Below are 25,380 nucleotides of genomic sequence, written 5' to 3' on the forward strand. Positions count from 1 at the left end.
TTAAGTTTGGCATGTTGACATTTTTAGTCCTTTCGTTTGCATATTTTCACTTGTTGTCAACTTTAGTCCCTTAAACTCAATTTTTCGCATAACCGGAGTTTAGGACACGTGTCTATGTATAATTGGACACGTTTTTACATGGTGTTACAAATACACTAGGGATCCTTTTCTAGCATGACTTGTTGTTTTCATCAAAGAGATGAATTTTGTGGATTTAGATGGTTTATCTCGTTTAATTGTGATCTTTTCACCTTTTGGTGAATTTACTTGCATTGACTTTTGATCACATAGAATACTGGCTTTATTGGTTACTAACCAATCCATTCCTAATACAATATCAAATCCAGCCAGATTCATTGGGTAAAGATTAGCAACAAACTTTTGGTTTAAAATTTCTATTCTTGCTCCCTGCAAGATTTCAGTAATCTTAATGGATTCTCCATTTGCTGTCTCTACGAGACATTCTTGTTGGAGTTTAGTTAATGGTTGATTGAGAAGTTTGCAAAATGAAGTATTAATAAAACTTTGGTTCGCACCAGAGTCAAATAATACTTTACCAAAAACATCATTAACTAAAAACGTACCGGCAATCACGTCCGGAATCATCTTTGCTTCTTCGGCTGTTAGAACAAATGTCCTAGCATTCTTAGCAGTCTTGTTGTTCATGGCTAGAGCTAGTTTCGGACAGTTCGGCTTGATATGCCCTTTTTCTCCACAACTGAAGCACACTCCATTACTAATTTACTAGGTTTCTTCCTACAGTCTTCTTCTTTGTGTCCTGGTATCTTGTAGAAATTGCAGTAGGTAGAGCATCTTCCTGAATGCTTCCTCTTGCAGGCCTTACAATAAGGTGCAGAAGTAGAACCTACATTTCTCCCACGGTTGGAATTACCGTAGCGAACTTCCTGGGTAAGCTTCTGGACTAGGTTCTTCATCTGGTTCTCTTCTTGTGTACGCACTAATTCATCAGTCAAGGTATTTGCTAGTTCTACAGCTTCTTCTATAGTTTGCGGTCTAGCTACCTTGACTACGTGTTTAATCTCACCGATTAATCCACATATGTAACGGGAGATTAATACTGGTTCTGGTGAAGCTAGGGTTGGCACTATTCTAGCATATTCAAAGAATATAGTAGTGTAACCCTTACAGTCTACTCCAGTCATTCTATGGTTTAAGAACTTATAAGCTATCTGTTCCTTTTCATTGGGAGGACAGAATTTCCTTTCAATCATATGCTTAAATTCAGTCCATTCCATATTATAGGTTCTATCACTCCCCCTAGACTGGAGAATAGTGTTCTACCATTCTAAAGCTGCATTCTTAAACAGATTGGAAGTAAACATGATTTTGTCTTCCTCTGCACATTTGCTTATTTTTAAGACTGCCTCAGTCTTTTCTATCCAGCGTAGAGCCGCAATGGCTCCTTCATTGCCCAAGAATTATATTGGTTTACAAGACTAGAATTCTTTATAAGAACAATCATAAGACATGGTTCTTCTTCTTTTTGGAATAGGTACTTGAAGTAACAGTCTATTATTCACGCTGTGACTGGGTTCAGTAGGTGGTCGTTTACTTCCACTGTTACTTTTATTATTTTTCGCTTCCTTAACCGTTTTGATAATATATGGCATAGCGTCTATAATCCCTTGTGCCACTATGTGTTAGACGGCACTGTTATCTAATTGGTTTCCGTTATTATCGTTATTCGGGTTTTCTTGATTCACTTCGTTGTTCATCTGAATTATAAACATATACCAAGTATTAATATCACGAAACAATATTTAATGCGAATAATCACACAATAACACATTGATCCAAAATCGTCATGCATTGCGACATTTACTCTATTTTATATATATGCATCTATATCTATTACAACTACAACTGGAATTTAAAATACAATATTAGTATGCATTAGTAGATATTGGATTTTAGTTGATTTTTTTTCAAACTTACATAAATATATATATATGTATATATAGGACAAAGATCCGTTAAGAACCACCTTTTATTAGGAGAACCGCGAGAACCAATGTGAACACAACCAAAAATGCCTAAAAATAGCTAAAAAACACACAATTTTTTTTTTAATATTTTTATAAGAAAATCGCTACTTTTAGTAGCAAAAAAAATTTTAAAATGTTTTTTTTTTTAAAATATTTTTTTGGCTACTAAAAGTAGCGATTTTAACATAAAAAATAAAAAAAATTAGATTTTTTTTATTTATTTTAGGTTTTTCGGGGGTTTAGTTTTTAGCATTTTAGCTTGGGGGGGGGGGTTAGTTTTTTAGGGGTTTTAGTTTTTAGCATTTAGCTTGGGGGGGGGGGTTAGGTTTTTTTAGCTATTTTAGGTTGTGTTCACATTGGTTCTCGCGGTTCTCGCAATAAAGTTGGTTCTCGCATGAACCTTACCATATATATATATATATATATATATATATATATATATATTGTGAGGTTCATTGGGGAACACTAAAAAAGTGGGGAACAGTGGGGAACCGACTCAAACGAACTCCGATTGGACTCATTCCAGCGGCGTTGGAACCGTCTCGTCGAACCCTAACTAGGATCTCACCCTAAACCCTAAATCATAACCCCTAAACTCTAAATATATTAGGGTTTGGCTTTTTGGGTTTAGCTTTAGGGTTTAGCCTTAGGGTTTAGCTTTAGGGTTTAGAGTTTAGCTTTAGGGTTTAGGGTTTAGCTTTAGGGTTTAGCTATAGTGTTTAGCTTTAGGTTTAGCCTTTAGGGTTTAGCTTTTAGGGTTTATAGTTTAGATTTTACGGTTTAGCTTAAGTTTTAGCCTTATTTTTAGCTTTAGGGTTTAGAGTTTAGGATTTAGGGTTAAGAGATCTTAGTTATGGTTCAACGAACCGGTTCCAACGCCGCTGGAATGAGTCCAATCGGAGTTCGTTTGAGCCGGTTCCCCACTGTTCCCACTTTTTTAGTGTTCCCGAATGAACCTTCCCCTATATATATATATATATATATATATATATATATATATATATGTTATTACTATTACTGATAAGGGTTCATCCAGTATTGCATGTTACACTCGTCGTATTTCCAGACGAGTCTCTCCCCTATTTGTCTTATCTTTTCACTTTCATCTAACAACTCCTCACCAAAGGTGTGAAGTTCTTGCACATTCTCAGTGCTCATGGGTGGTGAGGGTGCTGGTATCGGGTCAGGGAACTGGGGCATCGGTTCTTCATATGGGTATGGGTTCTCTAGGATGTCCTATATGTATTGGTCATTATCAAAATATGGGTCTAGAGGGTCAAGGTTTGGATAGGGTGCTACTGGGTTTGGCATGAGTTCCTCTTGTGGATGGAGTTCTGGGTAATCCCTATGGTCATCAAACCATGGGTCATAGTCTGGGGGATGGGGTGCGGGGACTCTAGGGATTTCAACTGGGTTGAAAGCGGGTGCTGGAATCTCGTCTCCTGGGTAGGGTTCGATTTCCATGGGTTGAGTTGGGAATAAGGGTAGTGGTTGGGGTGCTATGATCTGTTCTAAATTTGGGTCTGTGGCTGTGGTAGCTAGTATGTGGAAATTGACCAGTCTCCTGTTGATTATATCCTGGGTTTGAGCATTCATCTCCCTATACGCAGCTGCTAAAGCTCTCTGCTGCTGTAATTTCCTCATCATTTTCTTATGGTCGTGAGCTCCCCGACTGAACCATCCTCTCTTTTTGGTAGGGAATGGTTCTTCGGATTGTGCTTTGAACACGAAAATCCCTTCCTCTGTGTCAGCTGAATACCCCGAGGGGGTAGGCTGGGAAGAAGTTCCTTCGTCTATAAGAGAACTAGACAATTGACGGTAAGCGTCTGACAGACCTTGATCGCTCATAGTGTAAACTAACAAATTGTCAAATAACACAAAACAATAATATACAGGTATGCACATAATCACGTAGATTATTTCCTAACATAATGGATAGAATTTTGGTGTCAGCAGAACACTTCTGTGGCTGAAATCAGTGGCTTAGCTCTGATACCACTCTTTGTCGCAACCCCCGTCCCCTAGTCACCTAGGAACAGGCGGCCGCGAGCTCAGATTTAGTGGTATCGGTATTATTCAGTTTGGCAGCGGAATTTTCATCAGGACCGTAGTTAGGAAATATTTTATCAGAGTAAAATACCACATTTTTATAATAATAAACACATGGGAAATTCCCAAGTTTTCATTACATCAAGTTTATAGGGATAAACCATATTTTATTGAAATAAAACATCTTCTTTATTTAGGTAACTTTTATAGCCACTTTTCCAAGCCTTCAGTGCTGTCCAGCTGACTTCTATTTGGCTTTCACATTTTGTTACCTGAAACGCGTTTAAAAACATTTTGTCAGTGGGAAATACTGGTGAGTGAATCCCAATTTAATCAAAACAGGTTTTATCATTGTACAGTATTGAGGGCAATCCAACAATTACATTTGTTTACATCTAATTTAATTACCACCCACGGTACTGTCAATCCAGGACTAGTGGTCATGTTACCACTCACAGTGTAGTAACAAATTTTGTATACAAAAACACCAACATACCGACGATAATTTTAGAATTACAAATACTCAATCAATGTTAAATATAATTTAAAACATTGAGGTTTTGTAAAAATAGTTCACAAAAAGGTTTCACAAAAAGGAGATTACTCACATTGCTATTTTAGGTTTTGCCTTTGTGACTTCCTGGTTATAATCTATTAATCAAACAATGCATACGTGTTAGTATAATAACTCAATTTACATTAGTTATACCCTCCCCGAGAAAGTACTCCAAAGACTACGTCGGGCAGAGCCACTACAGCAGTTACGAAGCACTAGATTGGTCGGGCAGCGTATCTAATACGTAACCGGGGGTTATGATACTTACATCGATGCAGAGCTTCGCTATTTTAGTGGGTATAATGCTCGGGAATTACTTATACTATAGAGAAATTGAGAGAGAATTGTTTTTACAATATATTTATAAATAATAATTTACATCGAGAGAATTGAACTTTTTGAACGACGGAAAATGAATGCCAATCATTCCAATTTATAGGGCCTGATATCGAGTTCCTCGCACCCCGCGAAAGAGACCACAAGGGTCTTCGCGGCCCGCGAGCTAGGTTGTGTAGGGCCTAGGCTTGCTGAGTCGGACCAATAGTCTTGACACGAACCTGCCACGTGGCAGCTCAGGGGTTCGCCTGGTGGTCTAGCTGTCGCGGCCCGCGACGGAGCTTGCCAAAGGCTTCGCGCCCCGTGAGCGCCCTCAATTCTTGTTTTTAATTGAATTTTGTTAATTTTAAGGTATTTTGGGCCTATTTTTCGTATACGGGGTGTATTTTAGGGCGTATAGGGGTGTTATAAATATTTTAGGAGGGTTGTTATAAACTAATAGTGAGTAAAGATAATAATTCAATTGACTCAAAAAGAAGAAGCGGCAGGGCTATCTCATGAAGAGGTTGAACAACATACATCCATCCCTCAAGCATCAACAACAAATAAAAAGCAAATTCATGACCGACCAGACATATTGGTGGAACTCCATCTTTATAGCTAATTAAGCAATAATTTCGAACCAATTAAGTTTTGGTTCAGATTCTAGCCCTAATCTGGCAGTTATGTATATACATATATATATACATATATATATACAAATATATATATATATATATATATATATATATATATATATTTAATCAAGTAATTAGAGCAACTAACTACAACAAACCAATAACCCTAACCTATCAACGAAGATCTGCATCTCGAAGGCTAGATTCAATTTCTTCAACACTAGACGGAGACGCCTTTGATTGCGTCAATCTCCGGCGAAGCCTCGGCGGCATAACTGGTGGTGACGACAAACCTTCACCGTCAATCGCCGGAAACTCCATTGCAACACCGATATTCTCCGGTGAATTATCCACTCCAACCTCCATTGATAAACCTAATTAACGGTTGTTACAGATCTAATTGAATTTAAACCATAGCACAAGCGATCGATCAAACTTTACTAGTTGAAGAACTTGAATTGGTTAATGATTTTGTGTGTGAATAGATGAATATGTATGGAACCGTATGTATATAATGTTGTATATAGAGATATAGATTTGTAGAGTAGAGATACAGATTTGTAGAGAGAGAAAAAATGCATAGAAAGAAAAGGGGGTGGTGAAGATGATTCTTGAAATTGAAGGAGAATAGAGGTTAAACTTAAAACTTGCAAAACTTACGTTTTGCACCTTTTTAAGTACTTATATTCAGGTTTAATCCCTTGTATATTTGTGGGTCAATTAAACTTCCATTTATATATTTCTCGTATTTGCGATCGCTTTAGACGGTTGCAACTTTTGCTTTTTACATATTTTTCGTATTTGCGACCGCTTTAGACGGTCGCAACTTTTTTTTATTATTTTCTCATATTAGCGACCGTTTTCCAACCACCATTCAACTTATTTGCAATGGAAAAATGCAGTCATAAAATTTGCGATCGTTTTGCGACCGAATCTGGGTTTGTCTTTAAAATTGTGACTGTTTTGATTTTTGTCGCAAACCAGTCGCTAATTTTGCGAACGCCTCGTGTAGGTCGCAAATTTTAGTCGCAATTGCCTAGTTTTCTAGTAGTGTAAAACCTTTAATCACCAATTTTTGTAATCATCGAGATTTTTTGAAAAATACTGAATGATAAAGTTAATAGTGATTGTTGAACAAATTAATTAATCGAATTTAACAGAAACAAATGTGATGTTAGGTGGATATTTTTATAATTATTTGAAAGTTAATATCAACTTTGGAATTCGTATTAATTCTTTTTAGATTTGATTAAATATTATTAATAATAAGAATTTGCATTAGACTAGATTTAGATTTGATTAAATATTATTAATAATGACAATTTGTATTAGATTAGATTAAATATTACTATTAGTATTATTAATAATTTTAATCAATTGAATGATAGAATGACAAGTATCCTCTAAATGGTTTCTATTGATAGATATAGATAGGTGTCGTAGTTATTTACTAGTCCGGACTATTTTTATGAATAATATATAAAATTAATCGCACATTTTCGAATGGTGGCCGCATAAAATAACATGTATCCGTATCTTATTTTTTATCATTAAAATTTACAAATAATTTTGAATTTTTATTTAAACGACAAAGCTAGCTTCATTATTATATATATATATATATATATATATATATATATATATATATATATATATAGGCCGGTTATCATACAAATACTCTAATCGTACATTATGTACGCTACAACAACAATTGTACGATCATCTCATTAAAAGCGCGTGTTTAAACAATTAAATTAATCAAATTAAAATTAATAAAAGAAACCGCCAAGGTTAGAATCGTCATAGCGAGAACAAAACCCCTGATTATCAGCACACAAAAACTCAAAATCATACCGTAAAACCCAAAATCAAAAGCATTCTCCTTCTCCAAAACATTACCTGCTACTCTCCATTGCGATTACCTGCTACTCTCCATTGCGATTTCAACTACGATTCCATGAATATTGAGAAAAGAAGCAAAGCAAACAACGACAGACCACAAGCGAAGAAGATGAATCCAGGTATCTATTTACATTTGCGATTTAAAGTGTAATATACAGGTACTTTAAAATCAAATGCGATTTTGTTTGTTTATTAACGTTTTAACTGAAACATATAAGTTTTATAACATTACATATTGATAACAACGTCAATTTTGCTAGGGTTTGTTACTGGTATATTTATTTATTAGGTTTTGCATTTTTTCTGCAATTGTCTTAATGATACTGATGGATGTGCGATATCATATAGGGTTTTGTTGTGCTTTTTTTGACATTTGCGATTTCATATGATAAAAAGCTAGTATGTAGAAGGTTTTTTGTTTTAGGTTAAATTAGATTTGCGAATTGATATAAATGCAAATGCGCTTTTATATCATAAGTTAGTTGTATTGTTTAGGTAATGCTTATGTAACAAATGCGAAATCATAACTCATAAATGCAAATTGATAAAATAACACATGCGAATTGATATCTAACACATGCGAATTGATGACTTGTTGTTCATGATTAACTGACAAATGCGATTTTGTAAGTGTTTTTAACTACAGTATGCGATTTTGTAGAAATAGAATCTGATGAAGACTTTGAAGGACCAATATCAACTCTGATAAAAATTAAAAAGAATAGAAAGAGATTGTTGATTCAAGAAAGTTCAGAAGATGATGAATTTGTTAAGCCACCCCAAAAAAAGAAAAAACATGACAAGAAAGAAGATAAAAGAAAATCAAAGATAGTCACAAAAAAACATTCAAAAAAGGGGCAACAACCTAAAACAGAACATAGAGAGTTTTTCAAATACAGCAATGAAGCAATACTGCTGCGATGCCAACCTAACTCATATATGGATACTGTTAGAAGATTTTCAAAAAACAGATAGATGATGTTAGGGATATAGGGTTTGGAGCTATTCTTGATATCAACATCAACCATATTTCGAAAAGATTGGCGTATTGGCTAGTGAGAAACTTTGATGAGAAGTTCGATAAGCTAAACGTAGGAAACCACCAAATCAAAATAACATCGAACACAGTTTATGAGGTATTTGGATTACCAAAAGGTCCAAAGAAGGTTGAAATAATAGCCGATAAGAGAAAAGTCAAAAAGCAAGACAAAATTGAAAAAAGTCAAGAACCGGGAAATGCGGTCCGGGATACATTCATCCGCCAGTGGGGACAAAACGCGAGACTTACCCATGGCTTAATAGCAAATACAATGGAAAATCAAAGAGACGGAGGGCGTCTGTTTAAATTAAATTTCCTTGTATACTGGATGACTTTCTTTGCAGAAATTACAAAGGCAACACTTGCAAATGATAGATGTTTGCTCGGTGTAGAAGATGTTGAGGAAATAAAAAATCTAGATTGGTGCTCATATGTACTCGAAACCTTGCGCCGGACACGAGCGGGCTGGAAGAACTATAAGATACAGTTCGTAGGACCTGTTGCCTTTCTTACGGTATACATTACTACATTTAATAACATATTTAAAAATACTAGTTTGTTCTTTTATATAATTAAATGAACTTGCGATTTATACAGCTTCTATACACGCATGAATACAACAAAAAGCTTAACCTGTTTGAGAAAGCCGTGGAGATGCCGGTTATTCGTTATATAACATCTTCAGAGATTGATAAAGTCGAAGAACATATTTCGGATAACGGACCTCTATGGATATCAAGTGAGAGTGAAGAAGAAGATGAAAGTGAAGAAGAAAATGAAGAAAAGAATGAAGAAGAAGAGGGTCCTCCGGAGGATGATTATACACTACGACCACCGGTTGACACGACGATAAGCTACAAAAGAAGGACTGCGCGCGCAGTACAAAACGAAGAAACCGGGGCAGAGCCAAAAGATAACGAGAACATTGATGATTTCATGGATTTCAGTTTTGAAATCAATGAAATGTCTCAGATGAACATTGACTTTGAAGTTGGAACGCAGACGCAGAAAATGATGGATTATTGCAACACTCCTGCTCAACTTTCACCGTCGGTATTCTATGACACAGCCCACGAACAACAACTAGAGGCTTCGAGAGCAAACAAAAAGGTAAGTGTAGAAAAATATTAATTTAACTTATTTAACTTAATCAATTATATTTAACTTCTATATTGATATTACAGAATCTGTTGAAAAAGATGAAAGCAAATGTAAACAAGTACCTTAAAATGGTTCGAGATGTTCAAGAGATGAACAACTTAGTGTCAGAGGCAAAAACTAAGTGTTTTTGGGATGTTGAGGTTATGAATGCTTGTAAGGAGTGGGATAAAATGCTTCAGAATAATCCCATTTGTCTGCCACCTGAACCGGTTCAAGAGCATGAACCTGCAGCCTCTCCTGTTCATCAAGAACCTGAAAACCCAGCTTCTGAGGTTCATCATGAAGTTGCTACAAACAAAGAAGGTAGAGAGGATGAAGAAGCGCAAAAAGTAATATCCAGTGTTTTGGTACAATTGGCATCAGAAGGTAACACATGCGAACTCAATATTAACACATGCGATATAATGTAAAAATTCACTAAAATTTTATGCATTTGCGAAACCTATGAAAAACACATGCGATACTATCAAAAACATTTCAGATTTGATTTCGCACACGATGTCATGTATACTCCTGCAATTTTGATTCTGCTGTATTAAATAAAATAATTTGAATCTATAGGTACACTGCAACCAGATGATGGAGGAGTCACAGACACCCTTATTGCAAAAATTCAAACAGTGGAACCGGGTGTATATGCTTACCAAACAACTGCCAATGGTAATAAAAACCCTTTACTTTATGAGAAAAAATTAAACATCATAAATTATTGTATATCTTAAATTACTCTGGCATGCAGAAACTGGTGAAAATGAAACTGTTGTCGAAGAGACAGTGAACTTGGCAGAATCTACACAAAAGGTCCAGGAAGAAGTGCCGGAAAAAGACCCCCCACAACTCGATACGGACGTTGAAGTTGAAAAGGAAATGGAACCTGAATGCCCTCAGGTAACTGCTGAAGAACTGCATTCAGTTGAGTTGGTTTTGAGCGTAGGACCAACATTGGAAGAAGATAAAGGAAAAAAACAAACTAAGGGGAGAAAAACCACAAAGCCAAAGCAAGTTCCAAAACAAGTTATACCAAAAGGTTTAAACGAACTGCTTTACAAGACAATAGAACAAGCAAGAATAAGAGGTGAAAAAATATGTGCAGATCTTGGAGACAAATTTTGTTCACCTTACTGCAATAGAGTGGTGAACATGCATGAAGCACTCTTGACCCAAGAATTGAGTGTGATCCGCTTCACATTTGCCACCTTTGCAGACTTGCAGTAAGTAGAAAAACATATATCAACAAACAAACATCTAATAAAAAATATACACAAACCAAAAGCTAATTATTTATTTTATGACTGGCAGAGAAGAGTTTTACCGATCCAAAACTGAGGTTGCAACATTCAAAGCTGTGTTTGAAAGCTTCTTCAAGGAACAATACGTAGCATCGAACGGATTAGATGCATTTGTAGATATTCTAAACCTTGAAGAGAAGAAAAGGGATAGAAAATCATCACCGCACAGATTCTTCTTGTATTCCACAATGATGGTATGTTTTCATATACATTTCGTCATTTGAAATTTTAAAAAAGTAAATGCATATTAAATGATTTCGCAAACTAGTTATATCTAAATCGCATGTATTAGAGCAGAATTTTTGCTTTTGAAAACATTTTCATACTGTTGTAATATCGCATGTGTTGTATCTACTATTCGCATGTGAAAAAGTCAAATGTTTGCCTTTCTCCTACTGTTGTAATTTCGCATTTGGTACATACACTATTCGCATTTGGTACATTGTTTGCATGGATTTGACTCTGGTTAAATAACATACAGCCGAATATCTTTTACGACGAGAAGAAATACACAGACAACCAACGACTCAAAATATTTGCCTCGAATTTTGAAGACATGTTAAATAGATATGAGGTAAAAAAAACTTGAATCGGTTGACCTGGTGTTTATTCCGGTACTTCAAGGTGACCACTTCTATGTCTTGTGCTTCAACTTAAAATCCGGCAAAAATTGACCTGATAGACAATTCAGCAGCAGAACAAGAGTTTGAGGAAAGATACAATGGGCTCCCAGACACACTGGTAATACAAAAACTTATACATATACATGTTATATATTATGTAAAAGCTACTAATACAAATGTTACAATATTACAGAGAAGGGTATTGGTTTTATACCTACAAAATGCTTTAAAACCAACACCGGCTATACAAGAACTTGCAACCTCAGTGATAGAAAGAAAGAAAATGGATTGGAGGACGAAGAATAACGGCGTAGACTGCGGAGTGTTTACGATGCGTCACATGGAAACGTACAAAGGAGACCAAAAACCATGGGTGACAGGATTTGTGAATGAAGATGAAGTAAACAACAGACAGAAAGCACAAATTCATCTCCTAAGGACAAGATATCTCAGCAAAATCATTCTATCAGAACACAACATGCATCGTCTTAAAATAATTAAAATGGCCAATGCTTTCGACAAAAGGCCAGACAAAGAGAGGTATATGAAAGATCTGGATAAGGAAATCCCAGAAAGGATGAAAATATATTTTGACAGGTGAAACTAAACTACATTTGATGATGTATTTATGTTACATATTTCAACTGTTTCAACTGCTTTAGTTCTCTTCTTAATATCGCATATATTGGTGTTTCTTAATTGCCAATTGTGTTTTTATTTCGCATGTGTTTTTAGGAAAATCGCATGTTTCACATTGAATTCTTAAAATTTGCGAAATACAAGTCCATTACATAACAAAACATGCAAATTTATTGGAACATACACCAAAAAAAAACAAAAGTTCATTCAAAAGATGAAAGAAACTCTATTTTCATCTTCATTGAGCATCTTAATACAGTTATTGCACCAGCCAACTCTTTCAACTGTTTCTCATCTCTCTCACCCAAATCCACCATAAACATAACTGCAATTTCTTTAAGACTACTCACTTGCATCTGGGATAACATGTTCAGAATTTCTTGTCTTCTCTTCATGTTTTCCGTTAAACGAGAAATGTTGGCCTCCAACATCTCTTGACAAGATTGATCCTCTTGAATCTGTTGCTGAATCCTTTTCCTCAAAACCTGCTTGATACTTGGTTCAGAAGAAGAAGAAGAAGAAGAAGAGGATGTTGGTAGATCTGCCATTTTTTAATTGGATGTTTTCAATAGTAATGAAAACATAGAATATATAATAAAAAAATTATTAATATGAATTATTGAAATCAATTATTGAACTGAATTATTTGATTTCAATAATTGAAACACACTGTGTAAAAATAAAAATAATTACTCATAAAGATTGGGAAATCAAAAACTACAATTGATAAAAATCTTTAAGGTTTGCGAAATCTCGAATTAAACTTGCGAAATTATATATCAAACTTCATTGTGTGCGAAATGACTATATTTAAACATGCGAATTTATGCATCAAATCCATTCCTTTAGTAGTTGGATTATTTTAACATACCACATGCGATATATAAAAAGACACATGCGATATAGTAACACAACCACTAGTTCCAATAAACACTTAACTTCTACCCCTGATTATAAATCTAATAATAATAAAAAAATCAAATAAAAAAAAACCCAAAACTCACCTAAATGACGAATCAAGAAGTCTCTGAAATGGCCGTTCTGTGTGGAATCAATCAATCAAAACCCTGCAATCGAATTGAAAACGAAGAATACTTAAATGGAACGGTTATGAAACGAACTCAATAATTGACGGGATTCAATGATTAGCAGTCGTAAATGATATAATAGAATGTATATACCCTTATTTGTTAAAATTGAATCAGGACACGTGTATGGCTGCAGTTGTAGCGTACATAATGTACGATAGTGAGATTTGTACCATACTCTTTACCTATATATATATATATATATATATATATATATATATATATATATATATATAATTTATGAACTTTTTAGCTAGAGTGATTTTTGTGCTTTAATGAATTTTTTTCATCTTTCCTTTTTTTTGTTTTTGTTTTTCTTTTTTAAGTTTCAGTCGAACCTGATGTTGTATATGTAACAAAACGAACGATCTAATACTGACCGAACAACATCAGTTCGGAATTGATATTCATTTTTATTGTTCTGGTCGATGTAAGCACATCTCGGTATTTTTTTGGTCGTATCATAACTTTTTTTTGTTTCACTCAGGGGCGGATTTACAGCGAAGGAAGGGGTTCCCGGGAACCCGTTTCGTTCGCAATTTATAGTGTTAAGTTAAATAGAAAAGACTAAAGGAACCTGTTAATAATTTTTAGGGGAACCCCATAACAGAAGAAGAGAAGTGGTCTGCTGGTAAAGTCCGTTGTGTAACAACTTGATGTCTCGAGTTCGAGTCCCTTTTTTGGTGGTTTTTTTTCTCTCAAAATGAATTAGGGTTTAACTTTTAATGTTTAAGTGCCTCTTTTGTTTACTCTGAGTTCCAAACACACGCATACACAAACACGACCACTGCACAAACACCCCTATATTCCACTCAAGCCACCACAGTCATGACCGCAACCCTTCTGAGTTCTGACTTCTTCAGTTCAGGTTTGTTGATTTTAACTTTCAGTTTGTTGATTTTTAGATTCAATCTATAATTAGTGATGTTATATCATAGAATTTATTGATGTTAATTCTTGAACTCTTGTGTTGGGCTCTAATGATACTAATTTGAGTTGGAAATGCTCTTTATGTTGAATTTTCTTTAAAGAATGATGGCAATTGCATACTATTACTAATGTATTTATTTATTTATTTATTTATTTATTTTCTGAATGGTGTCACTTGAGTCAGTTTATTTTGTTATGCAGTGGGAACACTTTGGAATGGAGAAGGACCAGATGCCAAAGCACTTGAGGAGAGCATGGAGACTTCTTCCAATTTGCTTCATAGATTCCTTTTGCTTTCACAGGGAAGTATGTTTGGGTAAGAATTGCACTTCCTGAAGAAATATGTGCCTCGGTAGAGGCAGTTGTCTATTGTAGTTTTAAGTTGTTGGAGTCCATGGCTTCCTATGGTAATCTCTTATAACGTTACAACTTTCTATTTTTTGCTCGAGTATATTAACCATAAACATATCGTATATCATTAAAACTATAGCGCTCTCCTTCTCGAGATGCCTAATGAGAATTGCAATTCAACTTGGCATTATGAGGTAGAATTTATTGATGTTAATTCTTGAACTCTTGTCTTGAACTCTTTAAATCAACCTTTAAAGAGAACGTGCCTGTTGAAGCTCCTTGTTTTTTTCATATCACCATTTAGGTCCCTCTTCCATCTCCAATTCCTATATAAACCGTTGTCTTTTGCTTGCAACTGATCAGCCACCTTACATGCTTTTTGTGTCTCTAAATGAAAGATTTTAGGAAAGAGGTCCACTAACATGTCCATTTGTCAAAACTAGCAAAGTGTCCCTTCTTCGTTGACCTTATTTCTTTTTAGAAAGTCAATAACATCAATGTTTAAATCTTTTAAAATAATCCACGACTATTGGATGTTTTTCCTAGTCCCTCTAATTGATTTTTTTCACTGGTATAATTCCCAGGATCTCATGTTTATGAACGATTCTTGTATTTGCTACATTGAAAGGGAGTTCTTACAAAAAGTTATGTTTAGATCGAGAATGTAATGCAACGTTTCCAAAAGATGAAACCTCCTATAGGGAACAAGTGTACATATTTTTGTTATTCGTAAAGACCATTTTGTAAATTTATCATGATGATGTTTTTTTAATAATTGTATCGTATTGTTATTATGTGATGAACTTTACCCGACCCGAACCATCGAACCGTCGAACCGGACCGTATTTTTTAAGTTCGGAAATATGTTATTGGAACATTTAAATAAGTGAACCCCTTGGAAAAAATTCCTGGATCCGCCACTGGTTTCACTTTCGGTAAGTGTCGGTATCTTAATGAGCTGAACCAATATATCAAACGAGTTCGTGTCATCGACGTTATATTTACTATTGCGTCAACGTTTTCATTAAAAATTGGGTCGCCCCGCCATAGAGCACGGGTGTAACCCACTAGTTTATAAAAAAAGAGCCACCCAAACCTAGCAAGAATTTGAGGGTAGAACTACTACAAAACAGAGAACTACAAGAAAAAAAAAACAAGATTACACCACTCCACTGAACATTGAATGACACTTTAGACATCAACCAAAGGCCCGGGGCTCTGGACTTTGCCGAAACAGCGAAGGAGCTGGATACCAATATATGAGCGTGGTCCTCTAACCCACCTCCACAATCGAGCAAGATAAGTCTATGATATGCATTCCTCTATACGATAGTGTCAAAACAACATATCTGATCGAGATCTACATAACTACAACGAATACCCAAACCACAATGATTTATTACCCAAAAATATGACAATGAACGATTCAAATACAAGCCTAGCATCTCTAAAAATAACTCTCAAAGATTACGACGACAACGATAATCTTTATATGACAATGATTAGAAAAGAATAACTATAATCTGGTTCAAGATGAACCCAGACACTATACTGAAAAAAACCCTAATCGTCACACACCAGAGAGAGAGAGAGAGAGACATGAACTTGTAAATAGTATCTGAACTAGATGTTTTCCCGGCACGCGTTGCTGCGCCGAGTTTCCAGCTATGATTTTGTGTTTTCTACCAACAATAATTTAAAGATAAAATTAGTACAGCAACTAATACTATTGCTATATACAAAATACACTTGCTTTAGCTGTGCAAGTGTTTTCAAATTTAGTAAACTTTAGTAGCCACACAATTGGTTTACTTACAAAAGACCTGAAATAGACAAAAGTAGTACAAGCTTTAGCAAGGCATGCAGTTGGTTACTTGGAATGGTATTAGTTACAGAAGACCTTTGCTTTAAGTGTTCAACTGGCTGCAAAATACATGATCAGATGGTGTCCAGGCGATGAGCTTCAAAAGTGTGTGTTTATTGGCTGGCTTTCTTAGGGCAGGTATTGAATCCTCTTTGTGTTGCCGATGTCAATCATGTTTTCCTCTGCACATATGCAATACAAATTGGGTTAAAAATCTTGACGGATCTTACTAACATTTAAGAAAATGCAAAGAACATATTAACGGGTCATATATGTAATACAATGATATAAATATATAATTCCTAAAGCACAAATCTAAAAATAAGTTGAACTTGACTCTGGTGACTGACATAATTTAGATTTTACATATCAATTTTAGACATACGCTCTTAATTATGACCTCCGAAAACCCAAAACACATGTTTTGAAGAGAGAACACAGTTGGTCAAGAAGATAAGTGAATGGATACAACAAAACTAAGATGATACACACATCTGAACAATGTGAAAGAGCCTATATACGAAAGATATTTCATATTAAGTTGCATCAGCCTAAGTATAATCGTTAATAAATGGGTCCACCTCCTTTGGTTTCACTAAACAATGATTGCAGGTAATTATATGCATATCTTTTAACAAATTATTTTCAACGGCCAACAAAGAAGCTTTATTAAAACACGTTACCCACAGATTGTTAGCACCGTAAGAACATTAGATACACCAATGTCTTATAGTCTCCTACACAGCAAATCAAGGTTAAACCAAAGATCCCACGATAACTCTCGAACCTTTGCTCGATTCCTAAGCCATAGAAGCCAAGAACTCTAATTTCTTCAAATAAACTGTTAACATGTACCTGTTTTCGTTTGAAAACCACTTCGTTGCGGCCTCTCCAGATACACCAGATAGTTGTTTGCACGATTCTATACCCCAATTTCTTCCACCTGTGTGAGCCGCGCGCATGCCGGAACATGTTCACCGGGTCTTTAGTTCTGCACCAGCGTGCCACATTCTCTCATACAGTTTGTGCACGCCACCCTTTAACAAAAAGAATAGCTCATAAAAATGAAGATGTACAAAATAAAGATATATAAAAGAAAAGACAAATAAGAAAACAGCAAAGCTACATAAAACGCAAAAGAAAACCGCAAACATAGTAGTTAGACCTGCAATTTAGAAAAACACATTAAAGAAAATATCTTATCCAGTAAATATATAGTTGTTAGACCTGATTAAATATTATAGCTAATAGGCCTAACCAGTAAATTTCAAAACGAAACCGATGGCCGGCAAACCTGCCGTGCCACCAAATTCCAACACCATCATCATCCTCCTCCTCTGCTTTATACTACACAATCCCAACTTTCAAAACTTCTGTTATATGATGAATCCAATATTTATGTTAGTAAAATGATGCACCAAAAAGTCAATTCACGATCTAAGGATAAATGTGTATATATAACATATTCTTTTGCTGGATTGTAATACTTGGCTCGCTGGCCACGAAAGCAAAAAGCAGGCGAATTACAAATACAATTTAGCATTTTAATTTTGTAATTAAATCTAAGCTTTTTAACTTATATACACAAAGATATGAGTAATACATCATGCTGAGATTTTGAGCATGTAGGCTATACAACTAATTGCTTCTTGTTCTTTTATATAGGGTATCTTGCATATGATTTTAGAGCTATTTGATTCAGTCGCTGAAATGTTTGACATCAATTTGCCCTCTTTAGAAGACATGTTTATGCAAGTAAACAGCACCAAGCATAAGCCTCTGGTAGAAAAGATGTAACAAAAAATAGTAGCAAAGCAGCATACAACGGGAATGCGTAACAATAAGAAACTGTGTATGGCCAGAGTGCAACGCTAAATCTGTTATAAATACAACTATAGCCTACAATTGGTATGTATCATCAGGCATAGTAAGGGTATATATATACTACCATATGGGACACCAAAGTACCAACCTAATACAGGTAAAAATCAATCAAAAAATGATCACTGGCGGTGTCTAAAGTCAGTTGTTAGGCACCTCTCTTTTTATCTATCTGGACCGATTTTGCCTTGTACAGATTTACACACAAATTTTTGGAATTTCAAGCAAATTGGTATTAAACTCTTATAATTTTCAGATTCCAAAACTTACAAAAAACGATAGTCGCCGGAACCGCCCCTCGTTACCGTCATACGCCGTTGTTTCACACTTGTGTGACCGACACCGCAACTACTGTTAGGGTTCCGAGGAAAACATTAAACGCGCCGCCGGAGTGCGTCGCAGATTCCTGAAGCCAATCGCCTTAGATCGCCGGGTCCGGAACTCTCTTTACCGGAGGATTGAGCCTGATGTTTTCCCGCCTTATTCTCTGTTTCTTTCTTGCCTCTAGCTATGTTGTCTACGTTTCAAAGAAATTAGGGTTTGCAAAAGCTGCAAACCGCCCAATCAGGCGAATGGGTATGTGCCAGGCTGGTGCCTGGCACTATTCCCGACGATAGTGTTTGTATAGTATATAAACTAGTTCTATACCCGTCCGGTGGACGGGCATACTTATGGTAATGTCTAAAAACATAACAAAGCAAGGGTCTTAGCAATTCCAATGGGCCACGTTTGCGTGTAGACATACATGTATTTCACGAGTTGGATAACATATATATAAAAAGTTATTTTGTATATACAATGTAAAAAAATCAATATAACAGTTGCATACACTCTTCCCTATAATATAAACTGTGAGTAACAAATCTTGGAATGTTTCTTGAAGTTGAGGGGTGGGGTTTATACACATTTTTTAGGTAGCAATAATCAGTATCGCCTAACTAAGTGATAACATGGAAATATACCAATAAAGTTTGGCAGGAGTTTTATATGACATTGTTTAATCTTCAGTTGCTATCTTCTTGCCAATCAAAGCATCCCACCAAAGAAGACCCAAAATTCACATGAATGCCCATTTCTTGAGTTTCTTCCACTTCGCCAAGCTGAGGTATGAATTCTGGACAGTCACCAAATCTTCTAGTTCAAGGATAAAAAAGGGGTCCAAGCCTGCACCAACCCACTACAAAATCCCAAACCTTCTGAGCAAAATTGCATGCCACGAACAAATGCGATGCCGACTCGTCTTCTTCATTACAAACCTTGCACCTTGTGTCTGGAATATTAATGTTTCTTTGGACCAAATTCACAGCAGTTGGCAACCTATTTAAGACAAGTCTCCATGCCACAAAATTTACCTTAATAGGAACCCACCCATTCCATTCATATCCAATCCGCAGATCTGAAAAAAAAAACTTGTGTTCCATCAAACATCTAAGACTTTTCAACGAAAACTGCCCGGACTCTGACCCGAAATCAAAAGCCATAACTGCTGCAGTTAATCGGTTTACATCAGCCTCCTCTGCACCCCACCAACCATCTTGACCTGCTCAGATATTAAAACATTTCTATGATGCTCTAGTTGAAAAAGGTTTGGGAACTTTATACTTAACGGCTTTTTAAACACAATATATTACTGTTACTTCCAGGATTGCCTCAAAAAGGCCAGGAAGGTCAATACCCAAGAGCATGAGTTCACTCGATATTTTGTTAATATCATCACAAAATACTCAGTCTATCTCATAATACCCATATAAGTTGTCAAATTTCTTTCCTCAACATCAGCTGACCTTGTTTACTTTATTGTATAACTATTCTTGATTTTTTTAAAATATAATCAAAGAGCCAGCAAAAACACTGTTGAAGATAAGGTCCAATAACACAATTGACAATTCGTGTGCATGACATTTTTAGAAACATTTAATATCAAGGACTCAAATTCATAAAAAAAACTTTTCATATATTTATAATTAAACAAATTCACATTATGTCTTACCTAAATGGCTACCATCTTTTTGAGTTTGTACCTGCAACTCATGTATCCAAATCCACCTAGTAGCTTCTTCTGGACTGCCTGTAATCAAAGTTTTGATAAACACAAATTGAACAACCTAAGAACGATAAACATAAACTAAATTAAAAAAACAGAAATCACAAGGGGCTAAAATGAACAAACCTAATTATACCTGAGCATCAGACAAGAACATCGATTTGAAGCTTTTGAGCCAGTGATTTTGGTGAAAGAAATATCTTCGTCAATCAATCGTATTGCAATAAATAAAAAAAAGCCTGCCAGAGGGTTCTTCACTTCAGCCATTCGAAATTATTATTCAACCTTTTTGGTGAAGAGTGGAAGATGCAATGGCGTACGGACTAGTGTTCTCGCCAATTAAGGTATAATGAGAATTGAGAAGCATCTCCATGTGAAGATGAAAAGAAATTAGAAACAATTGCAGAAGAGCTTGGGATGAGGGTAGACGTGGGGTTGTATATAGGGTTGCGAAGATCTGGAAAACTGTACCTAGTAGGTTACAAAAACCGATCCCGCGTTGTTTCCAATAACTGCTCCTATACAGGAGAGAGGTTACTCCTTCTAGAAGATAGAACAAAGGTTTCAAATTTCAAATAGAACGTGGGAGTTCCAACAATTTCGCACAAGTTCGGTCAAAGTGAAACCAAAATAAACCTCCCCTTCTAGAAACTTTTTCTGATTTATAACGGTCAGGATTTAATCTTGGCTTCATCTAAGGGCTGAGATTGCTTAATGTTCCCATTGACTTTAATGGGAACATAAGAATATATAATGTGATCTTGACCAAATAGATCAGTGAAGCTTTTTAATAACTAGCCTTCAAAGGCCACCAGCCTAACTTTGACAAAAGCCCAACAGCATCTTCGGCCCATCTGATGAAACACGGCCCATCACTTCTTGAGTAGCCCAGCTGCTCCAACACTTTGTACCAGTCCATTTCCTCATAAAAAAAAAAAAAAAAAAAAAAAGCATTATATAAGTATAAAAATGAAGAGAAAGATATAAAAATGTAACACCATTTATATTTTATAAATGTAACATTTTAACAGATAGTCCAACCTTACCATCAATTGCCCCTAATCTTTATTAGACTGAAAATGTTGAGAATGTCTTGCTCCATATAATATCTTAGATCATGAACTTAATGATCATTATCATATACAATTTAAACTTCGGGATGGGCCATAATATGATCGACATACAATTTAACTTAATGGTCAAAATACAATTGAAATTTTGTGTTAAATGAATAAAACATTATTCTATAACTAAATGAAATTGTCATTTAATAGTAGATGGATTCAACAGCAAAAGATTCTTCTTGTAAAATATTTTTAACCGTTACCATCACATATAATATAGTAGCTAGGCAAGTTTCATAAAAACGACGTCTTGTCTTTATTGTTATTATTCTTTAGTCCTAAACTAGTAATACTCCCCGCACTTCGTGACGGGATTCGCGTCTGAGAAATGTCCCTAGTATTGTCTAATTTGCTAATACAAATGATACAGTAATTTAATAAGATGGTCAGTTGGGTATATAACAACCTATAATTAGCACTAACATACCAAAAGTGATTCAAAACTCTTACTGTAACATGTCTTGAAACATACAATTAGTAAACAAAAAAACATATCATGAGCCACTGCACATAGTTATTACCTGCAACATTTCATAACAAAAGCATGTCAAAAGAGGCCAAAGAATAATTGAATTTAAAGTCTTGGGAGTTTCTTGGGTGTAGCAAAAGGGGAAGGTTTTGATGTTCGGGTAAAGATTATCTAGTTTTGTTAACAGGGCTAAAACTTGTATTTAAAGGAACATCCTTTGGATTTTTATAAAAAAATATGTTGAAGTTCATGCCTATTCTTTATTGGCCATAATGTTGAAGTACATATTACAACTTGCCTCATGAAAGTCATTGGAGAGTTACTTTTTTTCTTACTGCTGCTGATGACAGTGGAAATTTAAATATATAGGTTTAAATATGATGAAAAACCTATTACAATTTAGTGTACCCAGAATCGCATGGTACTAAATTTCTAACTTGATAATCACAATAGACGATTAAGTTGATATTCACGCATTTACGCAGCAGAGAAATATGGAAAACATTGTGAATTTTTGCGGTTTCGGGTAGTGCTAACTTGTAAGCCACGGATCCCACTTTAGCAAGAATTTGGTATGGTCCGAAGTATCAGCGGCCTAACTTATAGTGTCGTTGCAACTAAACTGAACCTTGGCGAAACGGTTGCAGTTTAATATATACCCATTCCCCAATTTGAAAGGAAACATCACGTCTATTTTTATCCGCAGCCAACTTCATACGCTCTTGTGCTTTAAGCAAATTGTTTTTAAGATGGAATAAATAGCATCCCGTTCCATTAATTGAGAATCCACAATAGAGTTACATGTTGTAACACCTCGAATTTTTGTGTCCAATGATGTGTTAACACGTGTCATTTGTTTACACGTGGCATCTATAATAAATAAAGGACTAATTTTGACAAACCTTAAAAGTATATAAATTCGAGGGTTATAAACGCCAACAAGGGTAAATATACTGTATAGTATCCCTAAATAATGCTTAAACCTTCAAACGAATAAATTATAGATCGTACAAAAACAAAACGCGGAAGAAAGTGAGAGATTACAAACTACAGGGGTTAACTGTGTCAACATGTTTAATAATACCTCTGAGTGACCCTTTAACGTTCCAAAGACTTTGTAACGGTATTATACCCTCACTAAAATAACATATATGAATTTCGCGAAGTTTCGTTACGAAACGAGAAAGTTACGATCGAATTCGTAGAAGAAGGGTTAAAAGCGTCAACAGTGAAAGTTAAGGCTTTCCAATATAATTAATAAATAAACCGGGGACTTAATAATGCGGGTAATTAACACGAGGCCCCTATCGGTAAATAACCGAGGGCCAAACCGCAAAGTTACCCCTTCAGAACCGAAAGGTCAGGTGAATCATTACGAAAGATTTCGTTATTAATGGCCCGATTCTGTAATCATTGTAAAAGATTTGAAAAATTCAGAAAATATAACCTCACGCGACCCGCGTAAGGTTTAAACATAAGTTGAGGCGGGCCGCGAGCCTCCTCTATTACGCGTCTGATTTTCTGATCCCAGGCGACCCGCGTAAGAGTTGCATGGAATGTCCATGCGGGTCGCGTACGACGCCCAGATGCAAAAAGTTGTAGTTTCTTGACTTTTGGAGCTTGTGAACGATCATGCACATAATTATGGGGCATGGGCACCCTATGCTCAACCCATACACTTAGGGGACATCTACCCATCAGCTCTGGACTGATTGTAGTGCTTGTAATGATCATAAGTTGCTTCCTTTGGCTATAAATAGCCACACCTTGTGCATAACAAATCACACAACACAAAACACTTACAACTGATCATTTCAAGAGCTCCCTAGCATTCTCATCTGTTCTCTAATCAAGAGTTAACTTCTGTAAGTCGTTCATAACCATTTTGGTTTCACATTTCCATAGTTATAGCCTATAAACACAACCGTCGTAACTAACGGTTGTCATTGCAATATCTTGCAAATGATTCAGTCTTATGACGAATCAAAAATGGTTATGAGTTGGTATTTATGTGGGTATTAAACCTCAAAAAGGGTTCCCCCTGATCACCACTCTAACTATGTCAATTATCGAGTCAAACGTGCGGTTAAAAAGTCAACAGAAAGCTATTTTAGCGATTTAAGCATAATCTGTAATGTATATGTTATGGAACCTGTTTTGACAATCATAAAACATGATAATAAGTATATAAACCTGTTTGCGCTCGTTTGAATCGATCATTTACTATATAGAACCGGTTCGGAGCCGAATGTCGCAAAAGTTTGACTTTTGCTTTGACTTCAGTTCTGACCCGTTTTAGTGAGGTATAAATATACCTTAGGACTCTCTTAGGACCAGGTCACATGTTGGTATAAGCCTCTGTGGTCGGTTCATGAGTTATCCGAGTCTTTAGCGCATTTCCGTCATTCGCCTAAAAGTTGACCGTAACGGCCTTTTAAAATTAAAACGAGTATTTCGAACACGTGAACGGACCAAAACCTTGCTTGTTAAATTATAAGCATGTCCCTGAAGTTTCACGTCAATCCGAGGTCTAGAATGAGAGTTATGCTAAAAGGCGCACTTTTAAGAAAGTTTTGTAATTAACGGCGCAATTAGCATAACGCCCATCTAACCCAAGTTTTCGTCACCAAAACTTTTACCCACTGTGGTAAAATAATATTTTGGGAATTTTAAAGATTTTTAATAATTTTTACCTTGCTCATAACCTGCGGTTATGGCTACGGTTCGGTTAATACCGAATATGCCCTTTTTGGCCAAAACGGGAGTTCTACAAGGTCTTTTGACCCGATTCCAATTGCCACTGGTTTTAAATAATAAATAAAGTGTCTTAAGCTTTATAAGCTGTTCGGGAAACTCAGATTTCCTGTAGAACTCGAAAAGCCCTTTTTTTAAAGTCTTTAAAATGACCGAAAAGCCCCTTCGGGGCATAATATAAACTTAGACTCGTTACGGGCATTACGGAAGGTATCCTACTGATACCAAAATACTTTTAAGGCATATTGACTTAGGAAATAAGCGTACGACTCTTATGGTTAACCGTTTCGCCTATTTGCGCACACGGTACGGCTCATGGAACTAGTTTTCGTGCAATAGCCGATACGGGTCAAATTATATTATTTGAACCCCAAAATCCAGAGTATGAACTATAAACCCATATAAAACAAGTCACTAAACTTGTTGGGTCCAAATCATACTCCATTCTCGGTTTTCGCCTTTTCGTGCGAATTAACCATATCTATATATCGGAATCAACCGGTTTAAGCTACGGCTAATACAAGGACCGTTAGGATTCTAAGAGGTTAATTAAAACCTTCGTTCCAGATTAGGAGCCCCAGTAAAAGCTATCGGTGACTTGATCTAAATTAAGGATTAATACTTGCAAAGGTAAATACTTTTGACTTATTTCCCCTAT

At 35.6% G+C, this 25,380-nt stretch overlaps 3 long non-coding RNA genes across 3 annotated transcripts; 1 reads left to right on the top strand and 2 right to left on the bottom strand.

Annotated features, from left to right (window-relative positions):
• The first annotated feature begins 14,044 nt into the window (after positions 1–14,044).
• Positions 14,045–15,399, top strand: LOC110916446. Its single transcript, XR_002579762.2, has 3 exons — positions 14,045–14,173; positions 14,437–14,551; positions 15,171–15,399. It is a non-coding gene; the product is annotated as an uncharacterized LOC110916446 (long non-coding RNA).
• A 920-nt stretch (positions 15,400–16,319) lies between these two features.
• Positions 16,320–18,895, bottom strand: LOC110917987. Its single transcript, XR_002580993.2, has 3 exons — positions 18,602–18,895; positions 17,306–17,487; positions 16,320–16,632 (listed from the first exon to the last, which is right to left on the bottom strand). It is a non-coding gene; the product is annotated as an uncharacterized LOC110917987 (long non-coding RNA).
• A 260-nt stretch (positions 18,896–19,155) lies between these two features.
• On the bottom strand, positions 19,156–21,111 carry LOC110918018. Its single transcript, XR_002581017.2, has 3 exons — positions 20,512–21,111; positions 20,322–20,399; positions 19,156–19,871 (listed from the first exon to the last, which is right to left on the bottom strand). It is a non-coding gene; the product is annotated as an uncharacterized LOC110918018 (long non-coding RNA).
• Positions 21,112–25,380: the final 4,269 nt, after the last annotated feature.

Source organism: Helianthus annuus, chromosome 16 (assembly GCF_002127325.2).
Source record: "Helianthus annuus cultivar XRQ/B chromosome 16, HanXRQr2.0-SUNRISE, whole genome shotgun sequence".
NCBI lineage: Eukaryota > Viridiplantae > Streptophyta > Magnoliopsida > Asterales > Asteraceae > Helianthus > Helianthus annuus.